At 36.2% G+C, this 10,963-nt stretch overlaps 1 pseudogene; it reads left to right on the top strand.

Moving 5' to 3' along the window:
- The first annotated feature begins 349 nt into the window (after positions 1-349).
- On the top strand, positions 350-9,858 carry LOC102398423 (annotated as a pseudogene).
- The last annotated feature ends 1,105 nt before the right edge of the window (positions 9,859-10,963 follow it).

Here is a 10,963-nt window from a genome sequence, read left to right as displayed (position 1 = left end):
AAAAAAAAGATATTTAAAATGGGAAATTAAAATAGTTTAACATGATAACCTATTAATTTATGGATAGAATTGGGGGAAACTAATGAGGGATAATATAGTACCATTGAGGACCCAGCTACAGTAGGAAACCATTAAAACAATAAAGTCTGTGAGATCTAGGAGAGAGAGAGAGAGAGATCTCAGGAACCCAGACGGTCCATCCAAAAGGAGCAGCCTCAGCTAAAGGCACCCAGCCACTGACAACCCATAACAGGAACAAGGACAGTAAACCCCATGACATTTCTTATTTTCTTCTCACCTGCCTACTAATACTCAGCTAGTGCTACATCTTGGCTAGGAGGTAAGGGAGATGGTTGAAGCAGACCAAGGAAAAGAGCTGCTCAGGGTAGAGAAAGTGAGAAGTTCTAGTGGAAGAAAGGAATATATCTATCCATTTTTCCAACAGTTTATTTAATTGTTTTTATTTGTTTGTTTGTTTTGTCTTTTTAAGAAAGAGAGTAAGCACTATTTTTGGAGTTGGCTCAAAAAAGGAAAACACTGGGAGAGTCTTCCAACTTAATTTATTTAGCTAATTTTATTGAACAACAGTGTGAGTCCGACTCTGACTTAAGTGATAATTGATGAGGTGATGGCAAATACAGGCCTATAATCTCAGACTTATTTAAGTACTTTTACAAGGAAGAAAGGAGTAAATTAGACTGTGTATAAACAGTATGCAGATCACATCCAGTTGTACAATTCATTTTAAGTTTTAAGGACGTGTTTTTAACATTTTTTTCTTGCTTGAGAAGCTCTCAGGTTTATTACATGGTGAGTACATAGGCCTGGGTATCCTCCAACAAAGAACCAGGGACCACTTGTCAGAAGGTGTGGAAGAAGAACCTAAGCATCCTTGTAGTAAGCTGAATTAAATGGCTTTGAAAGTTTACTCTTCCTATAAAATAGAAAAGGCAGCGTGCTTACACACCAAGGAAAAAAGTACTATTTATTATTAAAATGTATTGGACTTACCTGAAAACCCAAAATATAAATTTCTCATCTCTTTGCTATTAAAAGTTTTGTCTTTATAGATCAGTTATCCACTTCTGAATTCATCAACAGCACTGAAATGCAATAAAACAAGATGAGTGAGACTGAAGTCATTCTAATGCGACTTACCCAGAATCCTCAGATACAGAGAATTCTACTTTTATGTTATTTTTCACCTACATTGTCACTGTTGTGTGCAACCTGCTTATTGTGGTAACTATAATCTGCAGCTAGACTTTGAACTCTCTGTTGAATTTCTTCCTGACCTTCCTGTCCTTGATAGATGCCTGCTATCCCTCTTTCATAATACTGAAAATGATAGTTGATTTGCTTTCTGATTCAAAAGCTATATCCTTCAGGGGCTTCACTGCACAGCTCTTCATTGAACATTTCTTGGGAGCTTCAGAGATTGTCCTTTTGTGGTTCTAGTCTATGAATAATAGGTGGCCACCTGCAGTGTGTATGTCTTAAGTCTCTCTGCATTATGTCACCATCATGAACCATCATATATGCTTCCTCCTGGTGGAGGTATGTTGGGCAATGGGTTTTCAACAATTGATTGTGCAAAACCTAGTCATTTTCTGGGTCCCATTCTGTGGCCCCAACATCGTGGGCCATTTCATGTGTGACATTTTCCCCCAGTATAATATGTCTGCAGTGACACTTTCCTTGATGGTTTCTTGGTTGCTGCTGATGTTGGCACTCCTTGTCAATGCTTTTGTAATGTCATTGATGTTCTGTGTGATTTTCCTGTGCATGTCAAGGACTCATGGGGAGGACAAAGCCCTGTCTACCTGTGGCTTCCACATAAGAATTGTTGTCTTGTTTTCTGTTACTTCTATATTTATGTATCTGCAACCAGTAACTACTCTTCCCATGGGTAAAATTATAGCAGTAATACTGTCATCTATACAGTAAGGAATATAGAGGGCAAAAATGTCATTAAAATATTATTAAACAGGAATACAACTTCAGATAAGAGGTGAGCCAATATGAAGATTTTATTTCTATCATGATCTTTATATGTTCATTTTTTTTATATTTTACTGATATTGATAGCTCAGTTGGTAAAGAATCCTGCTGCAATGAGGGAGACATGGGTTCAATTCCTGGGTTGGGAAGATCCCCTGGAGAAGGCAAAGGTAATTTTTATATTTTCATGATCTTTATATTTTCATCTTTTATTACTATGAAGACTTTCCCAAATCCCTCATCTGACACTAACAGGACTACTGCAACATAGGCAAAGGTAGTATTTAGATCTGCATTCTCCTAAATTTAAATGTGATAGTCTTTCAAACACTTCAAAAGACATCATCAAAAACAGTATTTCATCAGACTCTCTCTTCTTTTATAGTAATAGATATGCTATTTTTCCTTTCTCATTATAGAGTTGTATAAGGTGCCTGTGATTTAAGTAGTTGGTACTCAGAAAGCTGTATGGCTTACTGGTATATATGATGATGTGAAATATAAAATAGAAGGAAGATACTTGTCAACACTCTCTTGACATACACTTGATATTCTAATATTTAAATTATATTTTATTTCTTGCCCTGTTGGGTAAAATTGTCAGTGATTATGAAAATGAATTGTATTATATTTAAAAAAGTATTTCCTAATGAAAAAAAAATTATAAAATTGCTAGTCCAGGTTCAGTGCACAATACTGGATGCTTGGGGCTGGTGCACTAGGACGACCCAGAGGGATGGAATGGGGAGGGAGGAGGGAGGAGGGTTCAGGATGGGAAACACATGTATACCTGTGGTGGATTCATTTTGATATTTGGCAAAACTAATACAATTATGTAAAGTTTAAAAATAAAATAAAATTAAAAAAAATTAGTGATCTTACTTTATAGACAACAGTAGAGGCTCAGAAAATAGCTAGATCATAAAATATGTGTCAACTTTGAGCCTGAATACTCTTATTCCATATCCTCTAATGTTTTCATTATACAGAATCCCTTCAAGGCTGGTGTTTGATTGATGAAAATCTCTTTGCTTATATGCCATAGAAAGTTACACTGTTTTGTTAACAATTATTTGTAGCCAGCAAATGAAAGTGTTTTTCAAAAACACATAGTAAAATATATATAGAAAACACTTCACTTATTAGAAAGTTGTTTTAATACTTATTTCCTTGAATTGGAAGTCTTATTTGAAAACTGCCTTATGAGATTACTTATAAGAGATATATAAAAAGAACATGGGGATCTTTACTTTTCAATTGCCCAAAAAAGTATTACTCAGGTAAACAAAACTTATTCTTAATGAATTTTAGCTCTTTTCCAAAATGAGGTTGGCTACTAAAATACAAGTCTGTGTATATGTCATTGATGTGTTTATAGTATCTTCTTTTGATAGAAAGATTCAGCCTCCCACTACATGAATAGCAGAGATGGTCACAATAAAGGACAGAAATGGTATGGACCTAAAAGAAGCAGAAGATATTAAGAACAGGTGGCAAGAATACACAGAAGAACTATACAAAAAAAAAAGATCTTCATAACTCAGATAATCATGATGGTGTCATCACCAAACTAGAGCCAAACATCCTGGAATGTGAAGTCAAGTGGGCCTTGGGAGGCATCGCTATGAACAAAGCTAGTGGAGCTGATGGAATTCAGTTGAGCTATTTCAAATCCTAAAAGATGATCCCTTGAAAGTGCTGCACTCAATATGCCCATAAATTTGGAAAACTCAAGAGTGGCCACAGGACTTGAAAAGGTCAGTTTTTATTCTAAACCCAAAGAAAGTCAATGCTCAAACTGCTGCTCAAAGAATGCTCAAACTGCTACACAATTGCACTCATCTCACACGCGAGTAAAGTAATGCTCAAAATTCTCCAAGCCAGGCTTCAACAGTACATGAACCATGAACTTCTAGATGTTCAAGCTGGAATTAGAAAAGGCAGAGGAACCAGAGATCAAATTGCCAACATCTGCTGGATCATCAAAAAAGCAAGGGAGTTCCAGAAAAACATCTGCTTTATTGACTATGCCAAAGCCTTTGACTGTGTGGACCACAACAAACTCCGGAAAATTCTGAAAGAGATGGGAATACCAGACTATCTGACATTCCTCTTGAGAAATCTATATGCAGGTCAGGAAGCAATACTTAGAACTGGACATGGAAAAACAGACCAGTTCCAAATAAGGGAAGGAGTACATCAAGGCTGTATATAGTCACCCTGCTTATTTAACTTATATACAGAGAACATCATGAGAAACACTGGGATGGATGAACCACAACCTGGAATCAAGACTTCCAGGAGAAATATCAATAAGCTCAGATATGTAGATGACACAACTGTTATGGCAGACAGTGAATAACTAAAGACCATATTCATGAAATTGAAGGAGGAGAGTGAAAAAGTTGGCTTAAAGCTCAACATTCAGAAAACTAAGATCATGGCATCTGGTCCCATCACTTCATGGCAAATAGATGGGGAAACAGTGGAAACATTGACAGACTTTACTTTTTTTGGCTCCAAAATCACTGCAGATGGTGCCTGCAGCCATGAAATTAAAAGACACTTGCTCCTTGGAAGAAAAGCTGATCAACCTAGACAGCATATTGAAAAGCAGAGACATTACTTTGCCAACAAAGGTCTATCCAGTCAGGCTATGGTTTTTCCTATAGTCATGTATGGATGTGAGAGTTGGACTATAAAGAAAGCTGAGTACTGAAAAATTGATGCTTTTGACTTGGTGGTGTTTGTAGAAGACTCTTGAGAGTCCATTGGACTGCAAGGAGATCCAACCAGTCCATCCTAAGGGAAATCAGTCCTGAATATTCATTGAAAGGACTGATGTTGAAGCTGAAACTCCAATCCTTTGGCCACTTGACGAGAAGAACTGATGCATTTGGAAAGACCATGATGCTGGGAAAGGTTGAAGGCTAGAAAAGAAGGGGACAACAAAGGTTGAGATGCTTTGATTGCATCACCAACTAAATGGACGTGAGTTTGAATAAGCTCTGGGAGTTGGCGATGGACTGGGAGGCCTGGCGTGCTGAAGTCCATGGGGTCTCAAAGAGTCAGACATGACTGAGCAACTGAAATGAACTGAACTGACATGAGTAGCATATGCTCTATTGAAGAAATCTTTAGACTTCATAATGCAAAATTATATAGCATGCATATTATGGTTCTGAAGATGTAATGGAGAATAGACACACTACTTCAAGATTAGAATACAGGAATTTTATTTTACCAGGGCTTCCCTGGGAGTTTATATGGGAAAGAATCCACCTGCAATGCAGGATACCTGGGTTCAATCTCCGGGATGGGAAAATCTCCTGGAGAAGGTAATGGCTACCCACTACAGTATTCTTGCCTTCAGATTTCCACGGACAGAGGAGCCTGGTGAGCTACACTCCATGAAGTCTCAAAGAGTCAGGCATGACTCAGTGATTAACACATACACACACACACACACACACACACACACACACACACCATCATCTTCTTTAAAAAGTTTTTCCTCTTTCTGCAAATAGTTTTCTGAGATACATTGTGTGTTTCAGCATTCTGTGATTCTACCCATGATAATATGATTATTGGCACAAAAATTGTTATATTTGTTTCTACTTCAATAAGAAGTATAACTGGAAGAGTTTTGAGACCACAGTCCAACTCCAGAAACTTTTCTATTCCTGGTAAACAACTTAGGAGATGTCCTTGCAGGATGAAAGTCTGTTGGAGTAGACTAATGTGATTGCCAACATCTGTTGGATCATTGAAAAAGCAAGAGAGTTCCAGAAAAACATCTATTTCTGCTTTATTGACTATACCAAAGCCTTTGACTGTGTGGATCACAATAAACTGTGGAAAATTCCGAAAGAGATGGGAATACCAGACCACCTGACCTGCCTCTTGAGAAACCTGTATGCAGGTCAGGAAGCAACAGTTAGAACTGGACATGGAACAGCAGACTGGTTCCAAATAGGAAAAGGAGTACGTCAAGACTGTATATTGTCACCCTGCTTATTTAACTTATATGCAGAGTACATCATGAGTAATGCTGAGCTGGAGGAAGCACAAGCTGGAATCAAGATTGCCAGGAGAAATATCGATAACCTCAGATATGCAGATGACAGCACCCTTTTGGCAGAAAGTGAAGAAGAACTAAAGAGCCTCTTAATGAAAGTGAAAGAGGAGAGTGAAAAAGTTGGCTTAAAGCTCAACATTCAGAAAACTAAGTCATGGCATCCAGTCCCATCACTTCATGGCAAACAGATGGGGAAACAGTGGCTGACTTTATTTTTCTGGGCTCCAAAATCACTGCAGATGGTGATTGCAGCTATAAAATTAAAAGGAGCTTACTCCTTGGAAGGAAAGTTATGACCAAACTAGACAGCATATTGAAAAGCAGAGACATTACTTTGCCAACAAAGGTCCATCTAGTCAAGGCTATGGTTTTTCCAGTGGTCATGTATGGATATGAAAGTTGGGCTATAAAGAAAGCTGAGCACCAAAGAATTGATGCTTTTGAACTGTGGTGTTGGAGAAGACTCTTGAGAGTCTCTTGGACTGCAAGGAGATCCACTTAGTCCATCCTAAAGGAAATTCGTACTGAATATTCATTGGAAGGACTGATGTTAAAGCTGAAACTCCAATACTTTGGCCACCTGATGAGAAGAGCTGACTCATTGGAAAATACCCTGATTCTGGGAAAGATAGAGGTCAGGATGAGAAGGGGACGACAGAGGATGAGTTGGTTGGATGACATCACTGACTCAATGGACATGAGTTTGAATAAACTCTGGGAGTTGGTGATGGACAGGGAAGCCTGGCGTGCTGCAGTTCATGGGGTCAGAAAGAGTCGGACACGACTGAATGACTGAACTGAACTGAATGTGATTTGTGCTCTTGAAAGTTTTATTTTTAGAACATGTTTTTCTGTGTATTTAAATGAGGGAAGCTGCCCAAAAGAATAATTTAGGTACCTGGTTTTGTAAAATTAGTCTCTGAAAATATCAAACATCTTAACATACCTTACCTAGTTTCTTATCAACGATGATAAAATGTATGTGTTATTCCTTCTGCTTTCCTTATGGTTTATCCTTCAAGTTTAAGAATCTGTATTTCTGTCTCTCCAGGATTTTTAACCACTCTGTTCTTGAATTTGTATTCTAGAAATGACTTTCCTGGTATAACTCCAGGAAGTCTTCTTTGAAAAACTATTTTTATGGACAGGCTTCACAGTTTTAGAGCTAACTCTACTCTTTTTTTCTTTTTCATGCTTGACTAGGCCCTGGGGTGCTGGACTAGACAGGTATACAGGTTCTAAAGTTGTCTCTTTAACCACACTGTAGATATTTAAGAAGAAGTTGAATGACCACTCAATGGGACATTTTGAATGCACATCAATCTTTATGAGGTTGAGAATAATGACTTTGTCAGTACATGCTAATTATCATATGACTATTGCTTTAATTCCAGAGTTGAAAGACAAGTTGAAGACATTTGCATGACGACACTTCAGAAAAAATCCATATCCCTTTTAGTTCTTTATTTATTTTTTTCAAATCTTCATTTAGATTGCCTTTGGCATATGCCATCACAAATATCACAACACAATAATATGTGTGTGTGTAGTCAAACTAGGTTTAGTCACAAGTTTTCAGTTTTCCTAAATTATTTTCCTGTGTGACACATGTTGCTCATAATGACCAGATTCTGTGAATCCAGTTGACAGTTATGTCCAATTTATTTTTTTATTAATGAAAGCATATTTGAATGTGTTGAGTGAGGCTGCTTCTATGCAGAAATATTCCTGAGTCAAATTATATTACATTTATTTACAAAATTATTTCAAATGTTAGTACTGATTTCTTTCAGTAGATAATTATACTGAGCTTTACAGTTGGTGACATGTAATGTCACTTTACTTGTAAAATATTAATTTAAAAGTAAGGATCCTGGTCCAGGATCTAGTGAATTGGCATCTTATTTCCCCTTGGCAAATGGCTTTCTTATCCCACATCTTCTATTTCCTTGTTATAATTGTCAATAGTATTGCCTATTTTTCTATTCCATATGGATGTTGTACAATTAAATTTAAATAAAAAAATACATTTACCATCTCTGAATACAATTGAAGAGTAAATTATTTTCATCATTATCATGTCGATCTAAATCCAGAATTGGCACAAGAAACAACTACTTTGGAAAAGTACTGTAAAATTTACCTGATATGAAGTGTCAATATTATAATAGGGCTTAGAACCAATCACTCAAAGTAAATCTGAAGGCAGTATTTAAAAATTATGACTGGCATGGATGGTAGATCAATTTAAAATATTATAGTAAACATTTAAAATTCAGATAGTTGACTGCCTAAATATTTTACTTTACAATACTGAATATTCAATCTCCATATTAAGCTCATTTGTTATCAGAAACATAATTTCATAAATATTCTTTTTTTTTTCTCTTATAGTATTTGACCTTATGTAGACTCAAGGAAAAGTTCAAAATTAAAAATGAGTACTATAGAACTTTTCCTCCACTGTTGTATTAACTTACTTGAAATACTTAATCATTGGCAGAGCTGCTAATGATGATGTAATACCTCTGAGGTCCTGTTAGCCACAGCTAAGAAACTTTACAGAATTTGCCCCCAAACAGCATATATAGAAGTGCTTTGAAAGCTTATCCAAAGATACCATTTATAAATTAGAAAATATGCTTATTGTAGCTGATCTAGTTGGTATTTTGCTAGTTTACAATTTTACTTCTTTCTTGGTGAAGTAACTGTTGCTGGAACCTATATCAGACACGTTCACAGGTGAGCCTTTTTTTTTTTTCCAGGAAATTGTATAATCATGGACTCTGAGAATTAAATATAACCTACAAATCATATAACTATCCCTCATCCTCACTTGACACTGAAATTCCTTTTTCATCATACAAAACATCGAGAATGACAGACTCAAGTACAATGCCACCAACTTAGAAGTAAAATATCTCAGGGCCTCTTTGTATTGATATGATTTTAAATTAGTTAGAATCATATTGCAATTAGTTAGAATTAAATTAGTTGGAATAATTATACAATTTAAAAGAGCATCTATAATTTTCTTGACTTTACAGAATGTTAGTATATTTCACAATTTTTAAAAGCACCTGTTAAAACTACACATTGATTAAAGAGATGCACTATATTGTAATGATCTATTTCTCCAGTGTTGAACAATCCATATTCATTTCTAAATTCTCCACAGATCATAATAACTGTGTTGAGCATACTTGTAAATATTTATATTTCTTCTCTAAAAATATTTTCCATAGGATTTATTAGTAGAAAGAGTATTGTGGAGATAAAGAAATATGAAAAAGTTATTTCTGCTTCTTCCTAGTTATTTTCAAAAAGCTTTCAGTAATTGCATCTAAATCTTGCTTTACATCATTTCACTACTTTCTAATCTGCTGGTGGATCCCACCTCAGAATAAGGAAATGTAGTGGAACTGCTGCACCTTGTTTCCACACATGTACAAAATTTAATCCAGGTGATTACACAGTAAACCTCTATACCCATTTATCTTGGAAAAGAATGACTTATTTTTTGTAGAATATATTTCATTATGTTTATATTTCCTCATCTCTTTTTGTTGAGAAGTTGTCCCCCCAGGTCTCTTACACTTGTAGTAATGAAGTGTCCTGTAACCAGGAGTGATAATGCTGGGTACTACGGGAAGATGGGAGAAGAAGGCATGAGAATGCATGTAGCAGAAACAGAAATAGTGGGAGACTCATGCTTATCATGGAAGGATGCCTTGCTGCTCTTTGGTAACGAAATTTCAACCATTAAGCGTATTTAACAGGGACGCTCTTGATGACTGTGTGAACAATATGTATTAACATGCACACTGATCTTCCAATAGATCCTTATTGAATGAGTGATCTTGTAATAAGTACTTGTCACAGGTAAAAGGTTTTATATATGTTTCTGTTAGTCTGTGTATTACCGTTGTTTAGTCACTAAGGTGTGTCTGACTCTTTGTGATTCCATGGACTGTGGGGAGTTCTGTCCATGGAATTTCCCAGGCAAGCATAATGGAGTGGGTTGCCTTTCCCTTCTCTAGGGGATCTTCCTGATCCAGGGATTGAACCCACATCTCCTGCTTTGGCAGGCAGATTCTTTACCACTGAGCCACCTGGAAAGTAGAGTCTGTGTGTACATGTTTATATGTGTAGTACATTATCTGTTTTACTTAGAAGTCTATTTTGTTCTGTTCTCTACATTAAATTTTATTTTTAGAACTCTGAAAATAAGGATTTCCTTTGCTTAAAAAATTATTGTGTACTGAACAACTTCATGCAATTTTTTTTTCAATCCAAGTCTAGAGAAGCTAGCCTGAATATGACTGAATATGATTATGTTAAATTATATGTGGAACAGAATTTTAGAGAATAAAAACATCAATAAAAAGGCCATCATTTTCTTGAAAGTAAAATGATCCAATAATATATTATTTCCCAGAGGCAATGAATTATTTTCATACTTACCCCATAAAGGGTGTCAAAAGTTATTAAACTAGAAAGCAATGCCTTTCAAATGTTTATTTATGTTTCTCATCAAGTAGAGAAAAATGACAAACAGAGCAAGAGAAAAAGAGCACTAATTCCTCTTAGGTTTATAGTCTGATTGTTGTTGTTTAGTTGCCAAATTGTGTCTGACTCTTCTGGGACCCCATGAACTGTAGCTGGCCAGGCTCCTCTGTCCATGGGATTTCCCAGGCAAAATTACTGAAGGGGGATGCCATTTTTTTCTCCAGGCAATCTTCCTGGCCCTGGGATTGAACCCTGGTCTCCTGAATTTCAGGTGGATTTTTTACAGTTGAGTCACCAGGCAAGCCCTTACATTCTGGGGAAGAGTCATACTCTTACCCATGGAAAATGGCAATTCACAAAGTATTTCTGCAA

Source organism: Bubalus bubalis, chromosome 16 (assembly GCF_019923935.1).
Source record: "Bubalus bubalis isolate 160015118507 breed Murrah chromosome 16, NDDB_SH_1, whole genome shotgun sequence".
Lineage (NCBI taxonomy): Eukaryota > Metazoa > Chordata > Mammalia > Artiodactyla > Bovidae > Bubalus > Bubalus bubalis.
Note: the sequence above shows the minus strand (reverse complement) of the source record. Positions and strands in the feature narration are given on the sequence as shown.